The following is a 20,672-nucleotide window of genomic DNA, read 5'->3' as shown; positions in this document are numbered from 1 at the left end:
CAAAGGCAGAGAGGTAACAAAGTTGTATGCTGTCTGGAGAGTCACTAAGAAGAGCTTACAAAGGTTACGTGTTTTCTGCACTTTGAAGAATGAGTAGAAACTTTCATCACAAAATGAGTAACAATAAGACATCAGTCCAGTAGCATAATGATGCAAAGGGGCTTCATAATGTTCTGGTATGATAGACATTGCATGTGTGTTTTCAGGATACTATGTGCTAAGAGAGCTGGAGAAGAGCCTAGAAAGGTAGTTAGTTGGCTGTTTGTGAACCATCTTGGTTTTCCAACTTAAAGAAACTGAATTTTATCCTGTAGTCTGTGGGGAATCTTTTACATAATGGTCATTATCTTCATTTCTCTCTGTTGTGTCTTCTAGTAAATTCTGAAACTTCCAAAGATAAATATTAATAAATAAGGGCCTAAGCTATTTTTTTTAACTTAGCTGCAAAGACCAACCAAATAATTTACACAAAAAAATCATTCAGATTAAGATATTGCAATGCTCCTTAAAATGTCTAATAACATAGATCACAAAATTTCTGACCTTCAAAAGACCACATTTGACGTCACCCAGTAGTCCTAAAATAACTCTGCTTCGTAGTTTTATTGCACAATACATTTTCTTTGCACTCACACTGTAGAAGTTCAGTATTGTTTTGTAGGCAGATGCCCTTTCTCTTTACAAGGGAAAGTAGCAGTTTATCATCTACCAAAGATCATTGTTGAGGAAATAAGTATTATCACTCTGCCAATGGCCTATTTTAACTACCTTCCTTGGATAGTAATCAGAAATGGGCTGAATAAAAAGGAATGGAAAATATTTCAAATAAATGTTTATAGTACATAGAAAGCAAGAAAAGTAACTGTCTTGACTCTGTTGGTTTATTATTATATAGTAGAATAACATGCTCTTGAAAACTTGAAAGGTAGTGGATTTGCAAATATCACTTGCTAAATCATCCAGAAACATGGAAACTATATTGGTATGATTTTTTTTTTCACGTATAGAATTTATTAGGCACCTTTACAAATCTCATTTCTTAGAGACAGCTGTGTTAAAAATAGCTCACTCAGGAACAAAAGTCTGCCTTTAGGCATCAGCTTCTTTCAGTCTTAAGTCCCTGGTACCTACTCCTGCTTATTTCCTCAATCACCATTCAGGCATCGCACTTTATTGTCCTTTCTCAAACATACTTATTTATGCCAACCATAAAATGTTACCTGTCTATACCATATCCCCTGACTCCTGGAGAGGGAATTGTTTTAATATATGAAAAAATGCTAATGCATGATGCAATAATTTTAAGCAGAAATTTTTCATGATTATGTTTTGGTTTAAGAAAGACAGTTCTGATGAAAGTGAGCTGGGTGCATTAAACAGTATAACTAGTGGGTTGCTACTGTAATAATAGAGGTAAAAGATGGTGAAGGCATTAGCCAGGAGAGTAAGAATGTAGGTTACACACACAACATGTGTGTATGATTTCTATAGTAGAGCTGATGTCTATAGTAAATGAGGAAGTAGAAAGGAACAAATGGCAATAATTGGTAATAAAGTGGACAGTGGCAAGGTATTGACTCAACACATAAAACAGGAAGTACATTTGAGACAGGGACATATAATTAATAGAGTTATAGGTATATGCATATTAAGATGCTTTTGGGGATATCTAAGTGGGATACACAATAGGCAATTAAAATATGTGTCTCACAACCCTAGAACTATAGAATGAAATTTGACAATCAGTCTTACATGGGTTGATAATTATTGAGTCCATGGGAATGGATATAAGAGTTTATGGAATAGGAGGCATGGAAGCCCAAGAACAGAAGCAAGAGCTCTGCTCACCTTTGAATATTTATAATTGACCAGCTCTAGGCTAAGCTTTAAAGATGCTGTGGTGAAAACTATAGGCATGATTCCTCCCTCAAAGAGCTTGATATCTAGTTCAGGAGACAAGTTCTCAAAGTTACATTCATTGTAACTTATTTCTAATTTTTTTAAGAGATCATTTATTCATGAAAGACAGAGGCAGAGGCACAGGCACAGGCAGAGGAAGAAGCAGGCTCCTCGAGGGGAGCCTGATGTGGGACTCGATCCTGGGACCCTGAGATCACTACCTGAGCTGAAGGCAGAAGCTCAACCACTTGAGCCACTCAGGTGGCCTTATTTCTAAGTTTTTAATGCTATCACCATTACAAAAGAAAATTCAGTGTGCTATGAGAGCAGGTAACTAGAGAAAGTCACCCAGGTAGAAAGACTGAAAGATAAATGGACAGTTGTGTATTTCAGGGCAGTTCTTATTCTTCTTTTCCTAATATGAACCCATTGGTTTTGGTCCCTTATACTTCTTTCACTTTATGACATTCATTTTAATTTTCTTAAATATATCTTCAAGTAAAAATATAAGGAGTGAATTATAGATAAATTTGTATTGTCCACATCTTGATTGAAAGGCTGACTACACACTGTTTCTAAATCAAAACCATTTGCTCTCAGAACTCTGTGACCGCGTTTGGATTCAGTTCCGCTAATGATCATTTCGATGCTAAGATGATTCTCGCTCCATTACATGTAATCTATCTATTTCTCCCTTTCCTTGTTCTATTGTGAATCTGTAGTAGTTTCTCTTTATTCACGATATAGTTAAATTTTTACAACGGAATTAAAGTATTTGGCTTTTTCCTCTCTTAGCAATCTATGTGTTTTTATGCTTTAAATTTGTAATGTTATTTTTTTCAACTGTAGGAAAAATTTTCTTAGCTTTTTCTATTATTGTTACGTGCAAGGGGACCCTCTTATAAGACTATCAGCAGAGTTTCCCATTGAAAATGTGCAGACCAGAGAGTGGCATGACCTATTCAAAGTGCCGAAAGCCAAGATCTTCTAACCAAGACTATTCTCATTGGCAAGGCTATCATTCAGTCTGAAGGAACAATAGAGTTGTCCAGATAACCAAAAACCAAAGGAGTTTACCTGCACTCTCCAGCCATATGATTTCACTCATATGTGGAGTTTAAGAAACAGAACAAATGAGCAAAAGGGAAGAAAAAAAAGAGAGGAGCAAACCAAGAAACAGACTTTTAACTACAGAGAAGAATCTGATGGTTTACCAGAGGGGAGGTAATGAGGAGACAGACTAAACAGGTGATGAGGATTAAGGAGCACATTTGTAATATGCATTGGGTGTTGAATGAAAGTGTTGAATCACCATATTGTACACCTGAAACTAATATTACACCATATGTTGACTAACTGGAATTTAAATAAAAACTTAAAAAAAAAAGGAAAAAATACTAAAGGAGTTCACCTCTACATCGGTCTTATAAGAATGTTAAAGGACTTCTGTAAGTGGAAATGATAGGGCACTAGTTTAAAAGTAATAAAATATATGAGTAAAAATATTACTGGTAAAGATAAGTATATATTAAAACCAATAGACTAATCACTTATAAATCTAGTATGAAACTTAGAAGACAAAAAATATTAAGAATAACTATACTTCAATTAAAGGATAAAAATATGTAGAATGGGAGACATAAAAATGGGGGAGGAGAAGTAAAAATGTAGAGTTTTAGAATGCATTCAAACTTTCTATCAACTTAAAATAGACGAGCACATCTATGGGTTGATACGTGGTAAGCCTCATGGTTACTGCAGAGCATAAACCTGGGGTAAATATACAGAAAGTAATGAGAATGGAATTTAAACAGCACTAAAGAAAGGCATCAAACCATAAGGGAAGAGGGCAAGAGAAAAAGAAAAACAGGAACTACAAAACAGCCATAAAACAACTAACAAAATGGCAATAATTACAGTACCTATGTATAATTACCTTAAACAAAAATGGACTGAACTCTTGAAGACAGAGTGGCAGAGTGGATTTAAAAAAAAAAAAAAAATCCAACTAACTATAAACTGCCTAAAAGGCTAGACTCAGATGAGAGGGCACAAAGACTGAAAATAAAGGGAGGGAAAATGATATTTTATGCAAATAGAGATGAAAGAAAGCTGGGGCAGTTATATCTGACAAAATAGACTTTAAAACAAAGATTGTACTGCCTGAGGGGCTCAGTTGGTTAAGTGTTTAACTTGGGCTCAGGTCATGACCTCAGGAGCCTCAGGCTCCATGCTCAGCAGAGAATCTGCTTCTCACCCACCCCCCCTCTGCCCCTCCCCCAATTTGTGCTCAGTGGTGTTCAAATATTTTTTTTCTATGTAATAAAAGACAAAAATGGGCCAAACATAATGACAAAGAGGTCAGTTCAGCAAGGAGATATATTATTTATAAATATTTAGGTACCCAATATAGGACTACTTGAATATATAAAACAGATCTTAACAGACCTAAAGGGAGAAATTGAAAGCAAGTCAATAATCATAGGAGACCTAAATACCCTGCTTACATTTAATGGATAGATTATCAAGACCGAAAAATCAGCAAAGAAACATCAGCCTTAAATGACACATTAGACCAGAGGAACATAATAGATATATATTCAAAAGTAGCATAATACATATTTGTAATGCACAAGAAACATTCTCCAGGATAGATTGTATATTAGGCCACAAAACAAATCCTATGAAGCATCTTTTCCAACCAAAATGGTATGAAACTGGAAATCAATTACAAGAGAAGACTAGAAAAATCACAAATACATGGCAACATGCTACTAAATAACCTATAATAGGTCATGAAGAAATCAAGGAAGAAATAGAACACTTTGAGTTGAATAAAAATGGAGATATAACACACCAAAATCTATGGGATGCAGCAAAAGCAGTTCTAAGAGGGAAGTTCATAGTGATATAAGCCTATTTCTAAAAACAAGAAAATTCTCAATACACCTAAAGGAACTAGAAAAAGAAGAGCAAACAACACCCAATGTCAGAAAAGTGAAAGCAATAGAAGGTCAGGACAGAAATAAATGAAATAGAGACTAAAAACACCATAAAAAGGGTCAATGAAACTAAGAGCTGTTGTTTTTTTTTTTTTTTAAAGATAAACAAAATTGACAAAGCTTTAGCTAGATTCACCCAGTTAAAAGAGGCCCTATACAAATAAAATCAAAGAAAAATTACAGTAATACTATAAAAATACAAAGGATCACAAGAGACTGCAATGAACAATTTTACATCTACAGGTTGGACACCTAAAAAAAAAGATATATTCCTAAAAACCTATAACTTTCAAAACTGAGTCAGGAAGAAATATAAAGTCTGAATAGAGAGGTTACTAGTAAGGATATTGCATCAGTAATCAAAATCCTACCAACAGGTAAAAGCCCAGGACCAGATGGCTTCACTGATGAATTCTACCAAATATTCAAAGAAGATTTGCATTTGTCTTTCTCAAACTCTTAACATTTGAAGAAAAGAGAATGCTTCTAAACTTCTTTTATGAAATAAAAAATAAATAAATAAACTTATTTTGTGAGTTGGCAGTACCCTGATACCGAAACCATACAAAGACACCACAAAAAAAAAAAAAAAAAAAGAAAGAAAGAAAATCATAGGTCAGTATCACTGATGAACAATGATGCAGATATCTTCAACAAACTATCAGCACACAATATTTTGAATTCAACAATGTTTGAATTCAACAATGCAGTAAAAGAAGCCTACATCATGATTAAGCAGGATTTATTACAGGGATGCAGGGATGGTTCAACATCGGCAATTCAATTAAGGGGATACACAACATTAATCAAATGAAGGATAAAAGTCATATAAACATCTAAATAGATGTAGAAAATGCATTTGACAAAGCTCAATATCCATTTATGATAAAATGTCTCAACAAAATGTGTATAAAGGAATGAATCTCAACATAATAAAGGCCATATGTGACCAGCTCCCAGCTAACATCTTTTACTTTAGGATCAGGAGTTCCTCTAGGATAGGAACATGACAAGGATGCCCACTCCCACTTTTAGGATGTTGAATAATAAAAAATTCAGTTACAGGGGATCCCTGGGTGGCGCAGCGGTTTGGCGCCTGCCTTTGGCCCAGGGCACGATCCTGGAGACCCTGGATCGAATCCCATGTCAGGCTCCCGGTGCATGGAGCCTGCTTCTCCCTCTGCCTGTGTCTCTGCCTCTCTCTCTCTCTCTCTCTCTCTGTGACTATCATAAATAAATAAAAATTAAAAAAAAAATTTCAGTTACAGCAATTAAAAAAGAAGAGGAAATAAAAGGTATCCAACTTGAAGGGGGAGAGATAAAACTCAATATTTGTGGATGAAATGATTTTAACTATAGAAAACCCTAAAGATTCCACCGAAAAACTGTTAGAACTCATAAATGAACTTAGTCACATTACAGAGTACAAAATCTATCTTTAAAAAAATGGTTGTTTCTGTACATTAACAACTATTAGAGAACTTAAGAAAATCTCATTTATAGTTGCATCAAAATAAAATACCTAGGAGTAAATTTAACAAAGGAGGTGAAAAATTTATACATTGAAAACTGACACTGATGAAAAAAAACTGACGAAGATAAAAATAAATGGAAGAATATCCCATGCTCATGGACTGTAAGAGTCAATTGTTAGTGTCCATACCCAAAGCAATCTTCATCTTCAGCGCAATAGCTATCAAAATTCCAGTGGCATTTTTCATAGAAATAGAATAAACAATCCTAAAATATGTATGGAACCATGAAAGATTCTGAATAACCAATATTGAGAGGGAACAACAAAGCTGGAAACATGCTCCCTGATGTCAAACTGTATTTCAAAGCTTTAGTCATCAAAACACTATGATATTCACATAGATCAATGGAGTAGAATAGAGAGCCCAGCAATATGTAAGAGATCCCACACCTCTATGGTAGCTAATTTATGAAAAAGGAGCCACGAACATACAATGGGGAAAGGACAGAGCCTTCAGTAAGTGGCACTGGGGAACTGGGCAGCCACATGCAAAGAATGAAACCAGACTACTATCTTACACTCTACAGAGTTAACTCAAAGTGGATTAAAGACTTGAATGTGAGACCTAAATCTATAAAATTCCTAGAAGAAAACATAGGTGGTCAGCTCCTTGTTATTAATGTTGCTGACAATCTATTGGATCTGACCCCAAGAGCAAAGGCTACAAAAGAAAAAATAAACTAAAAAAAAAAAAAGTCTATAACCTATCAAATGGGAGACGATATTTGCAAATCATATATTTGATGGAGGGTTAATATCCAAAATGTAAAAATAATTCATATGCTTAATAGACAACATAATCAATTAGAAAATGGGCAAAAATAAATCCCCGAATAGACATTTTTCCAAAGATGACCTACAGATGGCCGATAACCCATGGAAAATGCTCAGTATCACACTAGTCATCAGGAAAATGCAAATCAAAACCAATAGCCCAGGTATGGAGACAGCCTAAGGGCCGGTCAGTGGATGAATAAAGACGTGGCTGTATAGACACACAACGGAATACTCCTCAACCATAAAAAATTGCGATTTACAACAACATGGATGGACCTTGAAGGTATTATGTTGAATGAAATAAGTCAGCCAGAGAAAGACACATACTGTGTGATTTCTCATATATGTGGAATCTAAGAAACAGAACAAGACTCATGGAAAACATAAGGGTGGTTACCGGAGGGAGGGGGTTCTGTGGTAGGTGAGATGAGTGAGGGGGATCGGGGGCTACAGACTCGCTGGTATAAAGTAAAGAAGCCATAAGGATGCAACACAGAGCGTGGTAACTATGGTCAACAATACTAGGTGCCTATTTGAAAGCTGCCAAGGGAGCAAACCTTAAAAGTTCTTACCATGAGAAAAGCAAATCAGCTGTGTGGTGATGGATGGAACTAGGCTTGCTGTGGTGGTTGCCCCCGTTTCACAGGGTTTATCAATACTGAAGAGGTGCCACATGCACGAAACCCACATCAAGTGTGGTAGGTAAGCAGACCTCAATGAAAATATATTCGTGATAGTCCACAGGACGCTTGTTTTAGGCAACAACATATTTTTAATGATATTCATTAGTTTTGCCACATGTGACTGTGGGTTGGTAGGGATGTATAAGGTTGTCAGGCCCGGCCAGCGGGGGTAGAACTGAACATCTGCCTAAGTTACCTCTCATCACATCCAAACATCAGCCCGAAAGAGGGATGCGTCGTGGTCATCGCTGTTGTGGTCCACCCAGAAGGAAGATTCTTGAATGTTAATGTACAAGTGTCATTTGAGGTGTGAAATGGATGAGGACTGATTCCATGATTGGCTTCTTTATTTTCCTACATAAATTTTTGAATTATTGAGTTTTGCCAAGTTTTTGCTTTTGTTTTGGGAACACTGGTTTTCTGAAGTATCTGGTGTCGGTGTCCATGTGCAGGGTTTGCTTTGCATGTGTGAACATCTGTAGGGTGCAATTGCTGGGCAACGAGGTATGCGGATGTTCAACATTACAAGAAAATATCAAATTAACATTTACTAGTTGGTATTTCCATCGACAGTTTGTGAACATTCCCATCATTCAGCTGTGATGCTGTTAATGCTTTTAGTTTTTGCCAACTATTCAATTGTACCATGGTTTTATAAATTAATTGGTCATCTTAATTTCCACGAAAAATGCATTGAATTTTTTATTAGAATTCCATTTAGCCTAGAGATCATTGTAGGGGGAATTGGTAATACTATGATATTTAGGTGATCAAAAAGTAATGAATCATATTTTTGTATCTTTATTGTTATTGCTCTAAAGTTCTAAGATTTTCTCCATAAAGATCTTGTACACCATTTGTTAGATTCATTCATTTGTACCTAATATTTACGTATTTATTCATATGAATTTTTTTCTAAATAAAAATTGCATTTTAACTTTTTTGCTCTCACATAGTAAGATAATTGACTTGAGAAAATGATCTCATGTCGCTCAATGTTGCTAAACTCATTCATTTTGGTATCTTTCGAGTTTTCTAAATACGCAAGCCCCCCCAAAATCTGTTAATGGCTAACAATATGATTCTTGTCTAGATTTTTAATATATTCATTTTTTTCTTTTTTCCAATAGATAGGCCCATTTGTAGAACAATATTAAACAGAAGTGGTGAAATTAAGCATTTTTCTCTGAATTTTCAAATAAAATGTTTCTATTTTTGATTACTAAGCATAATTTTATTAATTACACTTGACCAAGTCTTATTTTGCCAGTTCTGTGAACAATGCTGGTGTTATTTTGATTGGGATTGCATTGAATGTGCAGGTTGCTTTAGGCAGTATACACATTTTAGCAATAGTTGCTCTTTCAATCCATGAGCATGGAATGTTTTTCCATTTCTTTGTGTCATCTTCAATTTCTTTCATAAATATTCTATAGTTTTCAGTGTACAGATCTTTTACTTCTTTGCTTAGGTTTATTCCTGGGTATCTTACAGTTTTTGGTGCAGTTGTAAATGGGATCGATTCCTTGATTTTTCTTCCTGCCGCTTCATTATTGCTATATAGAAATGCGAAGGATTTCTGTACATTGATTTTATATCCTGCAACTTTGCTAAATTCATGTACCAGTTCTAGTAATTTTTTGATGGAGTCTTTGGGGTTTTCTACATAGTGTATCATACCGTCTGCAAGAAGTTAAAGTTTGACTTCTTCTTTGCCAACATGGATGCTTTTACTTCTTTTTGTTGTCTGATTGCTGAGGCTGGGACTTGCAGTACCACGTCGAACAACGGTGGTGAGACTGGACATCCCTGTCGTGTTCCTGGCTGTAGGGGAAAGACTCTCAGGTTTTCTCTATGGAGGATGCTATTAGCTGTGGGTCTTTTGTATATTATAGTCTTTATGATGGTGAGGTGTGTTCCTTCTGTCCCAGCTTTTTTTGAGTGTTTTTATTAAGAAAGGATGCTGTTTTGTCAAATGCTGTTTTGGCATCTATTGAGAGGGTCATATGATTCTTAACCTTTCTTTTATGAATGTGGTGAATCATACTGATTGATTTGGGATATTGAACCACCCCTGCAGCCCAGGAATAAATCCCACTTGATCATGGTGAATAATCCTTTTAATGTACTGTTGGATCCTATTAGCTAGTACCTTGTTGACAGTTTTTATATCCTGTTCATCATGCATATTGCTCAGTAATTGTCCTTTTTAGGAAAGTCTTTGCTCTTAGAATCAAGGTAATTCTGGCCTTGTAGAAGGAGCTTGGAAGTTTTCCTTCTCTTTCTTTCTTTCTTTCTTTCTTTCTTTCTTTCTTTCTTTCTTCCTTCCTTCCTTCCTTCCTTCCTTCCTTCCTTCCTTCCTTCCTTCCTTCCTTCCTTCCTTCCTTTCTTTCTTTCTTTCTTTCTTTCTTTCTTTCTTTCTTTCTTTCTTTCTTTCTTTCTTTCTTTCTTTCTTTCTTTCTTTCTTTCTTTCTTTCTTTCTTTCTTTCTTTTTCTTTTTTCTTTCTTTCTTTCTTTCTTTCTTTCTTTCTTTCTTTTTCTTTCTTTCTTTTCTTTTCTTTTCTTTCTTTCTTTTTCTTTTTTTTTTTTTTGAATAGCTTCAGAAGAATAGGTATTAACTCTTCTTAGAATGTTTGGTAGAGTTCCCCTGGGAAGCCATCCAGCCCTGGACTCTTGTTTGTTGGGATGTTTTGGATTACTGATTCAATTTCTTTGCTGGTTATGGGCCTGTTAAAATTTTCTATTTCTTCCTGTTTCAGTTTGGTAGTTTATATGTTTCTAGAAATGTATCCATTTCTTCAGATTGCTCAGTTTGTTGGGCTCAGGAAATATATTAGCTATGGCTATTATAAATTAGGGACAATAGATGCATCAGTTTACCTTACAGAGGTATCCTGAAATTTAAATTAAATAAATATATTTTTAAGCCACTTTAAAAACCGAGTACCAAGTAAAATGAAATAGTATCATTTTTGTCTTGCTTTGCATACAACAACTATTCTCAGATTGGAAACCTTTCATATTTCCTCTAATTTCAGTCCTAGGACAGCATCTTCAGTGTATGGTCATATGGTTTCTGTTTAGCTGCTTCCAGGGTCAAGAATCTTCCCACCAACCTATTCCAGTATAGAATATATTAGAAAATTTTTCTGCATTTTGATTTATTGTATGGTTATTCATAACCTGCACTAATTACTCATAGTTCCTTTTTTGCAGTCACACAAAAAATAGTAGTCCATATATGTTCTGGTTACTATTAATGCCTAACAAGCTACACTAGAACTTCACAGTGTGAAACAGACATTAAATTTTGCATGCAGTTTTGTGAGCTAGGAATTCGAGGAGTGTTCATTGGGCATGCTTTTTGTTCCCTGTGGCATCTGCTGAGGTCAGAGTTATCCAGATGGTGGGTGGGCTGGTCTGGGGAGCCTAAGATGGCATTATTTACACGTCAGTTACATTAGTGGGGATGAATGGACTGTCACTCTGAGCGAATATACGTGGCCTCTCTAGCATGGTGGTCTCAGGGTGTAGTTGGACTTCTCACATCGTAACTGGCTTTACTCAGAGCTAACATCCCAACAGCATCAAGTTACATGGTTTTCTCTGACTTTCTCTCAGAAGCCACTTAATGCTATATATACTCCATTGGTCAAAGCAGACGAGCTCACACAGATTAATTGCCAGGGAATATAGACTTTGCCTTTCGAAGGGGAGTATAAAAAAAAAAGGGGGGGGGTGTTTAGTACCACCATGCTGGATCTTTTAACATGCTTCTGGCTGAGGGCCTCAGTTCTTAGAGTGGGAAAAGCTCTGTATATGGCAACGCAGTTTATAAAATGCTATTTAGAATAAGTTCTAAGTCATAACCTAAGGGGTTGGAGATGACTGTAGATCAGCTGGTCTTCTTTGGGATGAATCATTCCTTGTCAGGTGAGACTTTGGACAGTAGCAGCCATAATTCTCGTTATCTATTTGAAAAATGAAATCTTCAGAGCAAAGCTGTTGTGGTGGTGTTTACCATATAAATTACATACAAAAACCTGACTGGAAACAGCACAATCATAAGATTACTTATAACAACCAAATAACAGAAAGTAGAGACACAGACTCACTTTTCCTAATTATAATTAGCAAGTATTCTTGCTGAGGGTTTTGCTTATGATGTCCAGAATTTAGGAATCTCAGCAATCAAAACTGGAATCATCTGTGTCCTAAATGTAAATCCTCTTTTTGTTGCTGTTGTCACATAAAAGAAATGACTAACGATTGTGACGTCAGTTCCCTATTTCTTCCCAAGTTTCCATCCAAGGCAGGCTAATTGCTGAAAATAAGTTAGTATCTTACATTGTTGGTTTGGGCTCAAATATGAAAGGGGATTAAGTTGATCACCATATGGACATTAGAGCTCATGTTGACAGAGATCAGCAGAGTTGTTGTTGTTGTTGTTCTTGTTGTTCTTCTTCTTCTTTCTCCTCCTCCTCCTCCTCCTCCTCCTCCTCCTCCTCGAGAAGCTGAATGGGAGCCTTTCATATGACCCTTCTCATTATTAAAGGAAAATCACTGTTGTACTGGCTGAAATAAATCTGCAGCCTGATGGGGTTTGTGGGCTTCAACTTTGTGACTTTATTCTGGAGCATGATATTCGTAAAAGGAAGAAAAAAAAATCCCTCTTTCTTTTCAAGGCTGCATGGTGAGTATCTGTGTCTCCTTCTGCCCCCACACATATATAAACCTACCTTCCCACCCATAGGTTGGAGAAAAATTCTCACTGTTTACCAGCTCTCCTAATGACATGTTTCTTGGTAGGGCCACATAATACTAAGTCTCAGTGGGAGACTGTGCAAGTCAAGTTGTATGTGGAATATAAACATCTGTCTAGTTGGAGAGAGAGCATACTCACTTCACTTATGCCCTTCATTAACTTTCTGAGGTCGAGTTTATTGTTTTGGAAGCTCTGGGCTAATGTGAATATGGTACATGATGATTTCGTTTATACAGAGTGTAATGTAATATGTCCATATACCAGTTACGGTGTGATTTCCAAACATTTAATTCATGTGTATGGCTGTGTGTGGGGGGGTCTAGGCAGGAAACATGGGAAGTGCAGAGGACTCACATTAATTGAACACCTAGTATGTTTCAACACTTTTATTCTGTTCAACTCCTTTTCCAAGTAGAAAGCAAATCTCATAGTTGGAGTAGTTTAAAAATATTCATGAAAAAACTGGCAAAACAGTGCCTTGGATGTTCTATACCATGAGTGGAACAAGTAGCCCTCAGCAAGGAGATATTATTTCAGGCAGGAGTAATTTTGGAAGACTTCATGGAGGAGTAAAGCCTTGGAACAGACTTGAATGGTGCGATAGAGGTAACCCTGCAGTTGACAGTGTGATAGTCGTAGGAAGAGCTAAAGAAGAGAATCTTTTCTCCTAAGACATGTCTTCACCAAATGACTATATAAATAAACTCCCAGAACATCTGGTACCACAAATTATAATATGTAAAAATGCATGTTCTTGTGCAGTAGTAGTTTGTTCTTGAGGTGTGAGGAGTAGTAGGAGGAAGATGGAGGACCTGAAGAAATTTTTTTTCTTGCTTCACAGTCCTTCTCAGAAATGTCTCTGAAATCATGTGAGTCATGGAGGGAAGCTTTGCCTCCTTTCTCTGCTCTGTGTAAGTCATTGTAAAGCTCAACGGTGCAGGATTTAGGACAATAGGAGAGATTATTTCCAGGGAGTACTAGTAATGACACAGAGCATGAAAATAGTTAAACAGGACAAAAGAAAAACCTCAAACAGATCAATTGGGCAGAGAGCTGATGTGCATATAAAAGAATTCCCATCTGGAAACCAGAGGGTTGAAGTTCTGAAGAAAACTTCAGGGCCCCAGCCAGACAGTGTCTGTCATGCAAAAGGCCTCAGTGATGGAAGGGACAGGAAATGTCATCAAAAAACTAATGAGACTGTCAAGTTTCAGCTAGAATTAGATGAAAGCCTGCTTCACTTGCAGGGGACAGTCCTAGTTAGAAGATGAGGAGCCAGAACAGAGCTTGAAGAATGGGATGTTTAAGATAGATTTTTAAATCTCCTCTTATTCGCCTACACCCTCTATACTACATTTAAGAACAATGACTTCAAAGTATCTGGCAACCCAGAATAGTTGGCATTTCTCTTTGGAGAATGACTGTTCAAAAAGGTGCCTGGGACCTTCAGTTTCAGGAGGGAAAGTTTACCTGCATCACGTACAACCTGGGGAACTGGGGCCTTTATAGGGCATAATTGTGGAGGATAATTTCAAGGAGAAATCAAAGTGTGTGTGTTGTGTGTGTAAATTAGACCCAAATGTTAGATTTGCTTTTCTTTCTAAACATATATGAAGATGTTAGTGCACAAAGGGTCCAACAGAGCTTCTTGTGTGCATCTTAAGATTTCAGGTTAAAAGGCACATACAATAATTAATCTACTGTGGAATTGTCTAATACCTACAAAAATTCCTATATATGATTTATTTTTCTCTAGTCATTGTATAAATAATCCCAATAGAAGATTACTAAAAGTATGTTTATTGGCCATGTGCCTTTTATGATTTACTTAGGAGCATCCTCAGACAGCTTCTCAAAGTATTTATGTTGCTCACTATATGTATATAGTTTCATATATATATATATATGTGGTGTATGTGTGTGTGTATAGCATGCACATAAATTACATTCATATATAATACATATATAACATAGGTGTTCTATATACGTGTATGTTTTTGGTACCAATAAATCATATTTTCAGAGAGCTTTAGGCTAGGTCAGATAATGCTTAAAATATTGAAGGGTATTTCTTTCCATAAAAGTCCCTGAGGTCAAGCCGTGATGGAGACCACATATGCCTTTGATCCTCTTTGGTCTCCTTTCTGCATCCATAGCTTCCCGCTCTGCCCTGCATCTCATTCCTCTGCAGTGAATTCTGCTACTGATCCCCTCATTATGATGTCTGTGCTTTCATAAAGCCGATTTCCCTTGTCAGAATGAAAATTGTTTTGATCCATCACTACCTCTCAGTTTCTATTGGAGGTCTGCATTGTCATTTTTGTGTTCTTGTGTCCTGTTTGTTATTTTAGTGTGAAGTTGGGAAAAAATGCATTGGAGACTTCTCTCCAGTTGTTCCTTTCACCTTGAGAACTTATAATTTTTGAAATCCCCATTTTCCTTCTCTTTGTACCAACTTTTGAAGTCTTTGTCCTGGCCTTCATCATCTCTCACCTAGATAGGGTATACTTTCTAAATTTATCTCCTTTACTCTAGATTCTGTTCTTCTCAAATTTATCATATACCATAGTTCCAAAGGGTAATCATTGTAAAACTCAAATATAATTGACAGGTTTATTTAAAATCTTCCACCATTCCACGTTACCTACATTATAAATACAAATGAAATCAGTAGGTATATAAGGCCTTCTACAGTCTGTTCTGAACCTCCTTCATCAGATTCCTCTTCTTTCATGTTTTAAGATCTTATTTGCTTGAGAGAGAGAGAGAGAGAGAGAGAATGAGCAAGAGAGAGCACAAGCTGGGGGAAGGGCAGAAGAAGAAGCAGACTCCTTGCTGAGAGGGGGTCCGACCCCAGAACTCCGGCATCGTGACCTGAGCGGAAGGCAGATGCTTATCTGACTGAGCCACCCAGGCACCCTTTCTTCTTTCGTACTTAATAGACTTCTCTCTCCCTTTCCCCTTTGTTTCCAGATACTTGGGGGACTCTCCTTATCTGTAAGACAACTTTTGTTGCCAAAACATAGTCTGGTTTTAATTTAAGAAATTAATGCTACATGAGGAAAGAAAGGAGAAACCTTTACCTGTCCTTTATAGTACTCCCTGACAGAGTACCGTAGACTCTAGTAGTCTGAGAGCCAGTGGAATCCCTTTGCAAAGTAAATGAGGAGGAACAAATTTGTAAGGCAATTCCTACAAAGTCAATTCATCCCTTCTCTTTCTCCTTTTATGGTCAAAATTTCTAACCCCAAAGATTGTGACTTCCTGGTCAAAACTGGGAAGAAAGCAGGTGGACATCATTGAAAGTGTGGAGATGAATAGGATTTGTGATTTATATTCAGGCAAGTGAACTCTCCACAAGTAGAATACTGTCAGTGTGACAAAAATTAAAAAAAAAAAATTTAAAAAAATCCCTGGTAATGGTTTATCTAGATATTTTGGGTTTGTTTTTAACTTTTCCATCTATTCATAATATCAGAGAACCAGGTAGATATGAAAGTTATCTAACAGATAAGAGTTGCATTAGAAAATTATCTTCCAGAAGCAGCTAATTGTTTACATTGTCTAGCCCTTGAGCTGTAGAACTGAGAAAAAAGATCCAAACAATACCCAAAGGCACAGGATGTAGAGACGAGTAATCCTATAAGCAAACACAACTTTTTTAGTCTGGGCAGAACTTATTTTATTGAAAGAGAAGTATAAGGAAAAATAAACTAAAATGTGGAACTAGAAGGAAAATTAATGCCATATAAGGGAAATAAAATAGTACCTTAAAACTAAAGAGGAAATAGATGTCTTTGAAAATAATATATTTCAGATAGCAAAGAAAATATGTTTTATAGCCTTAGGGAAGCTCAATAACAGACATAATAAAATGAAGGACAAAAGTGAAATAAAGAGTTATAAATTGAAAAATGAATAGATAAGAAAGAATTGCTAGAAAAATAACAAAGAACTCCATTAATTGTCTCATTGGAGTAAGAGGACATAATACTATGCAAAATCAAGTTGGATATATTTAGAAAAATCTGAGCTAGACTCAAAAACATAAAACTAAAGCAGAAGGTCTCTATTTGAACAGATTGAAAAATGTACATGCCATGCTTTATTTACCTTCACTTACCTATTAGATCTAATTTATATAGTAATCACAATAACAACTCTATGAGATAGACTATCATCTTCTTTTATTTACAGAAGAGAAAATTAGAGTTTAGGAAGTTAACTTACCCAAGTTTAGACAGATGGCAAGGACCTGTTGACAGGTTAAATTAAATGTCATTAACTATTCTTCTTATAAAAATAAAAATCTTTATCATAAAAATACTAAAATGATAGTTGAAAGACAAATGACAAAACAGAATAGTATACATAAGATGTATGACGACAGCTGAAGACACAAAATTAGTTTAACTATAAAAGAAAAACATGAGCAACATGAATACCATAAGAAAGATGATGTTCTGAGGACATTTATAGGCAAATCATAAAAGAAGAAGCATAGCCAATTAACATACTTAGTAGTAGTTTATAGTAGTAAATAAATCATAGTAGTAAATAACAAGTTTACTAGATACAAAATAATTCCAAAATAAGGCAACAGAATACATTTTTTCATGTTTTAAATCAACAAAAAGGAAAATGATGACATTGAGTGTTAGTGATGAATGAGGACGAGAATACTTTGATTTACTGATGGTGGTAGTGAAAATGGGCATAAATTTGCTAGAGGATAATTTAGCAAGGTGAGTTAAAGGCCTTAAAAACTAATGATTTTTAAGTTAAAAATTTACTCTCAATTTCTTTTACAGATGTACAGTAACATGTTTATTATAGCATACATTTAGCATAGTATTCTTTATAGGAATAAAGGAAAAAGTTAAGTGTTCTAATAGGGACATTAAATACATTGTTGAATATATGAATCATCCTTTAATGAAATAATTTGCAGATATTCAAAATGATGTTATATATGCCATCTTTAGATGGAAAAAAAAGATGCTTCAATTATAATATGAGAAAAATAAAAAAGCATATATACTCTATGGCACTCCTTTTGCTTTTTTTGTGTTTTAAATTCTTTCAATAAAGAACCTGGATTATTAATGTTAAAGTAAATAAAATACTTGGAAGAAGATTATTTATTTTTCATAACTTTAATAAAGGTCTTGTTCTAAAGGTAGCATCTTCCTCTTCTGATAATATCACCCCATGTCAATAGTACCAAAGGACAATAATAAAAGATAGATGACAGCAGGACTTTCTGGAAGGAACTGGAACCATTTGTTGAGTGCAGTCCCTGACAGAGTTGCCACCTGAGGCTGAAAGGGAAGAGTAGAAATATCCCCAAAGACCCCCTTTTTCTGTAGTCAACCTGCTTTGCCTGTGCCTCCCAGAAGTCTAATGCAGACAGAAGCCAGGTGCTGTGGAAGTCTGAAGTTCAGTAGCAGTCGTAGTGGTAGTTCTTACAACTAGATCTAAGGGAAAGCAAGACACCTACCCCATGGGTGGATGCTACTTTAAGGTCTCTATAAATCACCATCAAGAAGTACCTGGGCTGAGAAGTTCAAGGTTAAAACAAATGTACATATAAGAGAGCCACTGAGCTATGGGTAGGTTCATTTTGGTTTGCCTGGGATAGCCTTGTTTTAGTTGTTTTAGGATAATTTTTAATAACGTTCTTTGTCATTTTCATTAAGTGTCTCACTGTAAATGATAAATGATCGCTGTAACTGTAGGACTTTCTCTCTCTCTCTTCCTCTCTCTCTCAAATTTACTTTATTATCTAGATTTCTTCTCCAAAACTGAGTTAACAGCAAGAAAAATGATATATGCACTACACTATTTATGAATATTAGAGGCCAAACAAAATGGAATCCCTTGGAAGAGCAAATTCAACAAGTACAGAAAATAATCCATGTGAAAATGAAGTTTCCAATCCCAACAGCTATTTGAATCTTCATAGCTGCTGCTAGAATATTAAACTGGATTTTTGGAAGGAAGTGCTCTTATTCAATAGTAGCCAAAATAAAGAGTACAAAGAATAGCATTTAAGAAAGATATTGGATGAGATAAAGAAAGCTTCAGAACCAAAAAAACAAAAACCTTTAATCAATAAATGCTCTATTCCTGAACAGAAAAAGTCAGTATTTTTAAGTTGTTTTATTCACTATATAATTACTTGTGATTTGAAATCAATATCAGTTATAATTAATGGCAATATTCTGAAGTTTGGAAGAATATCCTGGAGATACTTGGAAAAGAAGAATAACGGGGGGGGGGGTTGATGGAAGAGGCTCATAGCAGTAGACTTTATAATATGTTAACAAGTGTTATCATAATTAAATTGGGGTGTATTAGATACAGAAATAAATTCAAAAATTTAGAGTGCATTTTATTACACATGAAAGTATGTTACCTTAAAAAAGTTGTCAAACCAAAACCAGGGAGGAATGGGAGGCTTATTGAATAAATGATCCTATGAAAAAATGGCTAATCATAAAAAAATAAATAATACATCTAGTTTATTAGTCTCCTTTGGGCTGCTTTAACAAAATACCACAGCCTGGGTGGCTTAAATAACAGAGATTTATTTCTCATAGTTCTTGAGTCTGCGAAGTTGAAGACCAAGGGGCGGGCCAATTCCATTTCTGGTGAGAGCTCTCTTCCTGGCACGTGGAGCCACTTTCTTCCTGTGTCCTCACATGGTGGAGAGAGTGCTCTGGAGCTTCCTCCTTTCCCCATAGGACAGAGCCCTATTACATGAAGGTCTCACCTTTAGACTTCATTTAGCCTTTATCACCTCTTCACAGGTCTTATCTCCAAATATAGTCACATTGGGGACTAGGAGTTTAACATACATTTTCAGGAAACACAAACATTCAAGACGTAACAACATATAGTTAAATGATAAGTAAAGCGAAAATGATATATTAAAATAGAAGCAAATGTGTCTGATCTCACAGTAAGAAAGGCCTAAATCATATTAAGGATGACACATAAGGAAAAGCTCAATATAATTTAATAAGTTAACGGATTTCTAAGTGGTAAAATTTGGTTGTTAATTTTATTCTTTCAGCTCTTGTATGATACCCATTTTCTCCATTGGATTTGAATAAATTTTATAACCTGATTAAGCCATTTGGAGATTTGGATTGTTATAGGAATTCTATGAATTAATCGATATAAATGCCTTAGGAAATGCCTACCAGACAGTAAGAGGTCAATAAGTGATAATCATATTTGTTGGTATAAAATAATATTATTTCTTAAGACTTTAATTTTTTCCCAAATATACAAGGGCCATATTGACTAAATACTAACCAGCATTTAGCTGTCCACAGGTTTAAAATTAATGAAGATGTAAATATATTTTAATAAGATGATTTTTAGAGCAATTTTCGAATTATAGTAAGATTGAGAGGGTGGTGCAGAGATTTCCCATATGCCCCCACACATCCCACACATGTGTAGCCTTCCCCGCTATCAACATCAGAATGGTCCCTTTTTTTTTTTTTTTTCCACTGAGGATGAACCTACATTGACACATCATAATCACTCATACTTTGCCTTAGGGCAACTTACTCCACCTTACCTTACCTTACCTTCTTGGTGCTGTACAGTCCATGTATTTGGGCAGAGTATGATGATACATATCCATCATTATAATATACAGAGTATTTTCACGGCCCTAAAAATCCTCTTTGCGTTGCCTATTTGTCCCCCCCCCCCTCCCCCGCCAAACACACCCCTGGCAACCACTGATATTTTTATTGTCTTCATAATTTTGCCTATTCTAGAATGTTGGATACTTGGAGTCACAGCATGTGTAGTCTTTTCAGATTGGTTTCCTTTCATTTAGTAAAATGCATTTAAATTTCCTCAGGGTCTTTTCATGGCTTGATAGCTCATTTTATTTAGCACTGAATGATATTTCATTGTCTGGGCATTTACCCATTCATCTGCTGAAGGATATCTTGGTTTCCTCCAAGTTTTGGCAGTTACGAATAAAG

General features: G+C 35.7%; 1 long non-coding RNA gene across 1 annotated transcript in view; it reads right to left on the bottom strand.

Moving 5' to 3' along the window:
* Positions 1-20,381, bottom strand: part of LOC140615364 (uncharacterized) — a 50,873-nt gene extending 30,492 nt beyond the window's left edge. Inside the window, exon 1 of the long non-coding RNA XR_012016034.1 lies at positions 20,265-20,381. This is a non-coding gene — a long non-coding RNA (uncharacterized lncRNA). The remainder of the gene's footprint in view (positions 1-20,264) is intronic.
* Positions 20,382-20,672: the final 291 nt, after the last annotated feature.

This window comes from Canis lupus, chromosome 23 (genome assembly GCF_048164855.1).
Source record: "Canis lupus baileyi chromosome 23, mCanLup2.hap1, whole genome shotgun sequence".
Lineage (NCBI taxonomy): Eukaryota > Metazoa > Chordata > Mammalia > Carnivora > Canidae > Canis > Canis lupus.
Note: the sequence above shows the minus strand (reverse complement) of the source record. Positions and strands in the feature narration are given on the sequence as shown.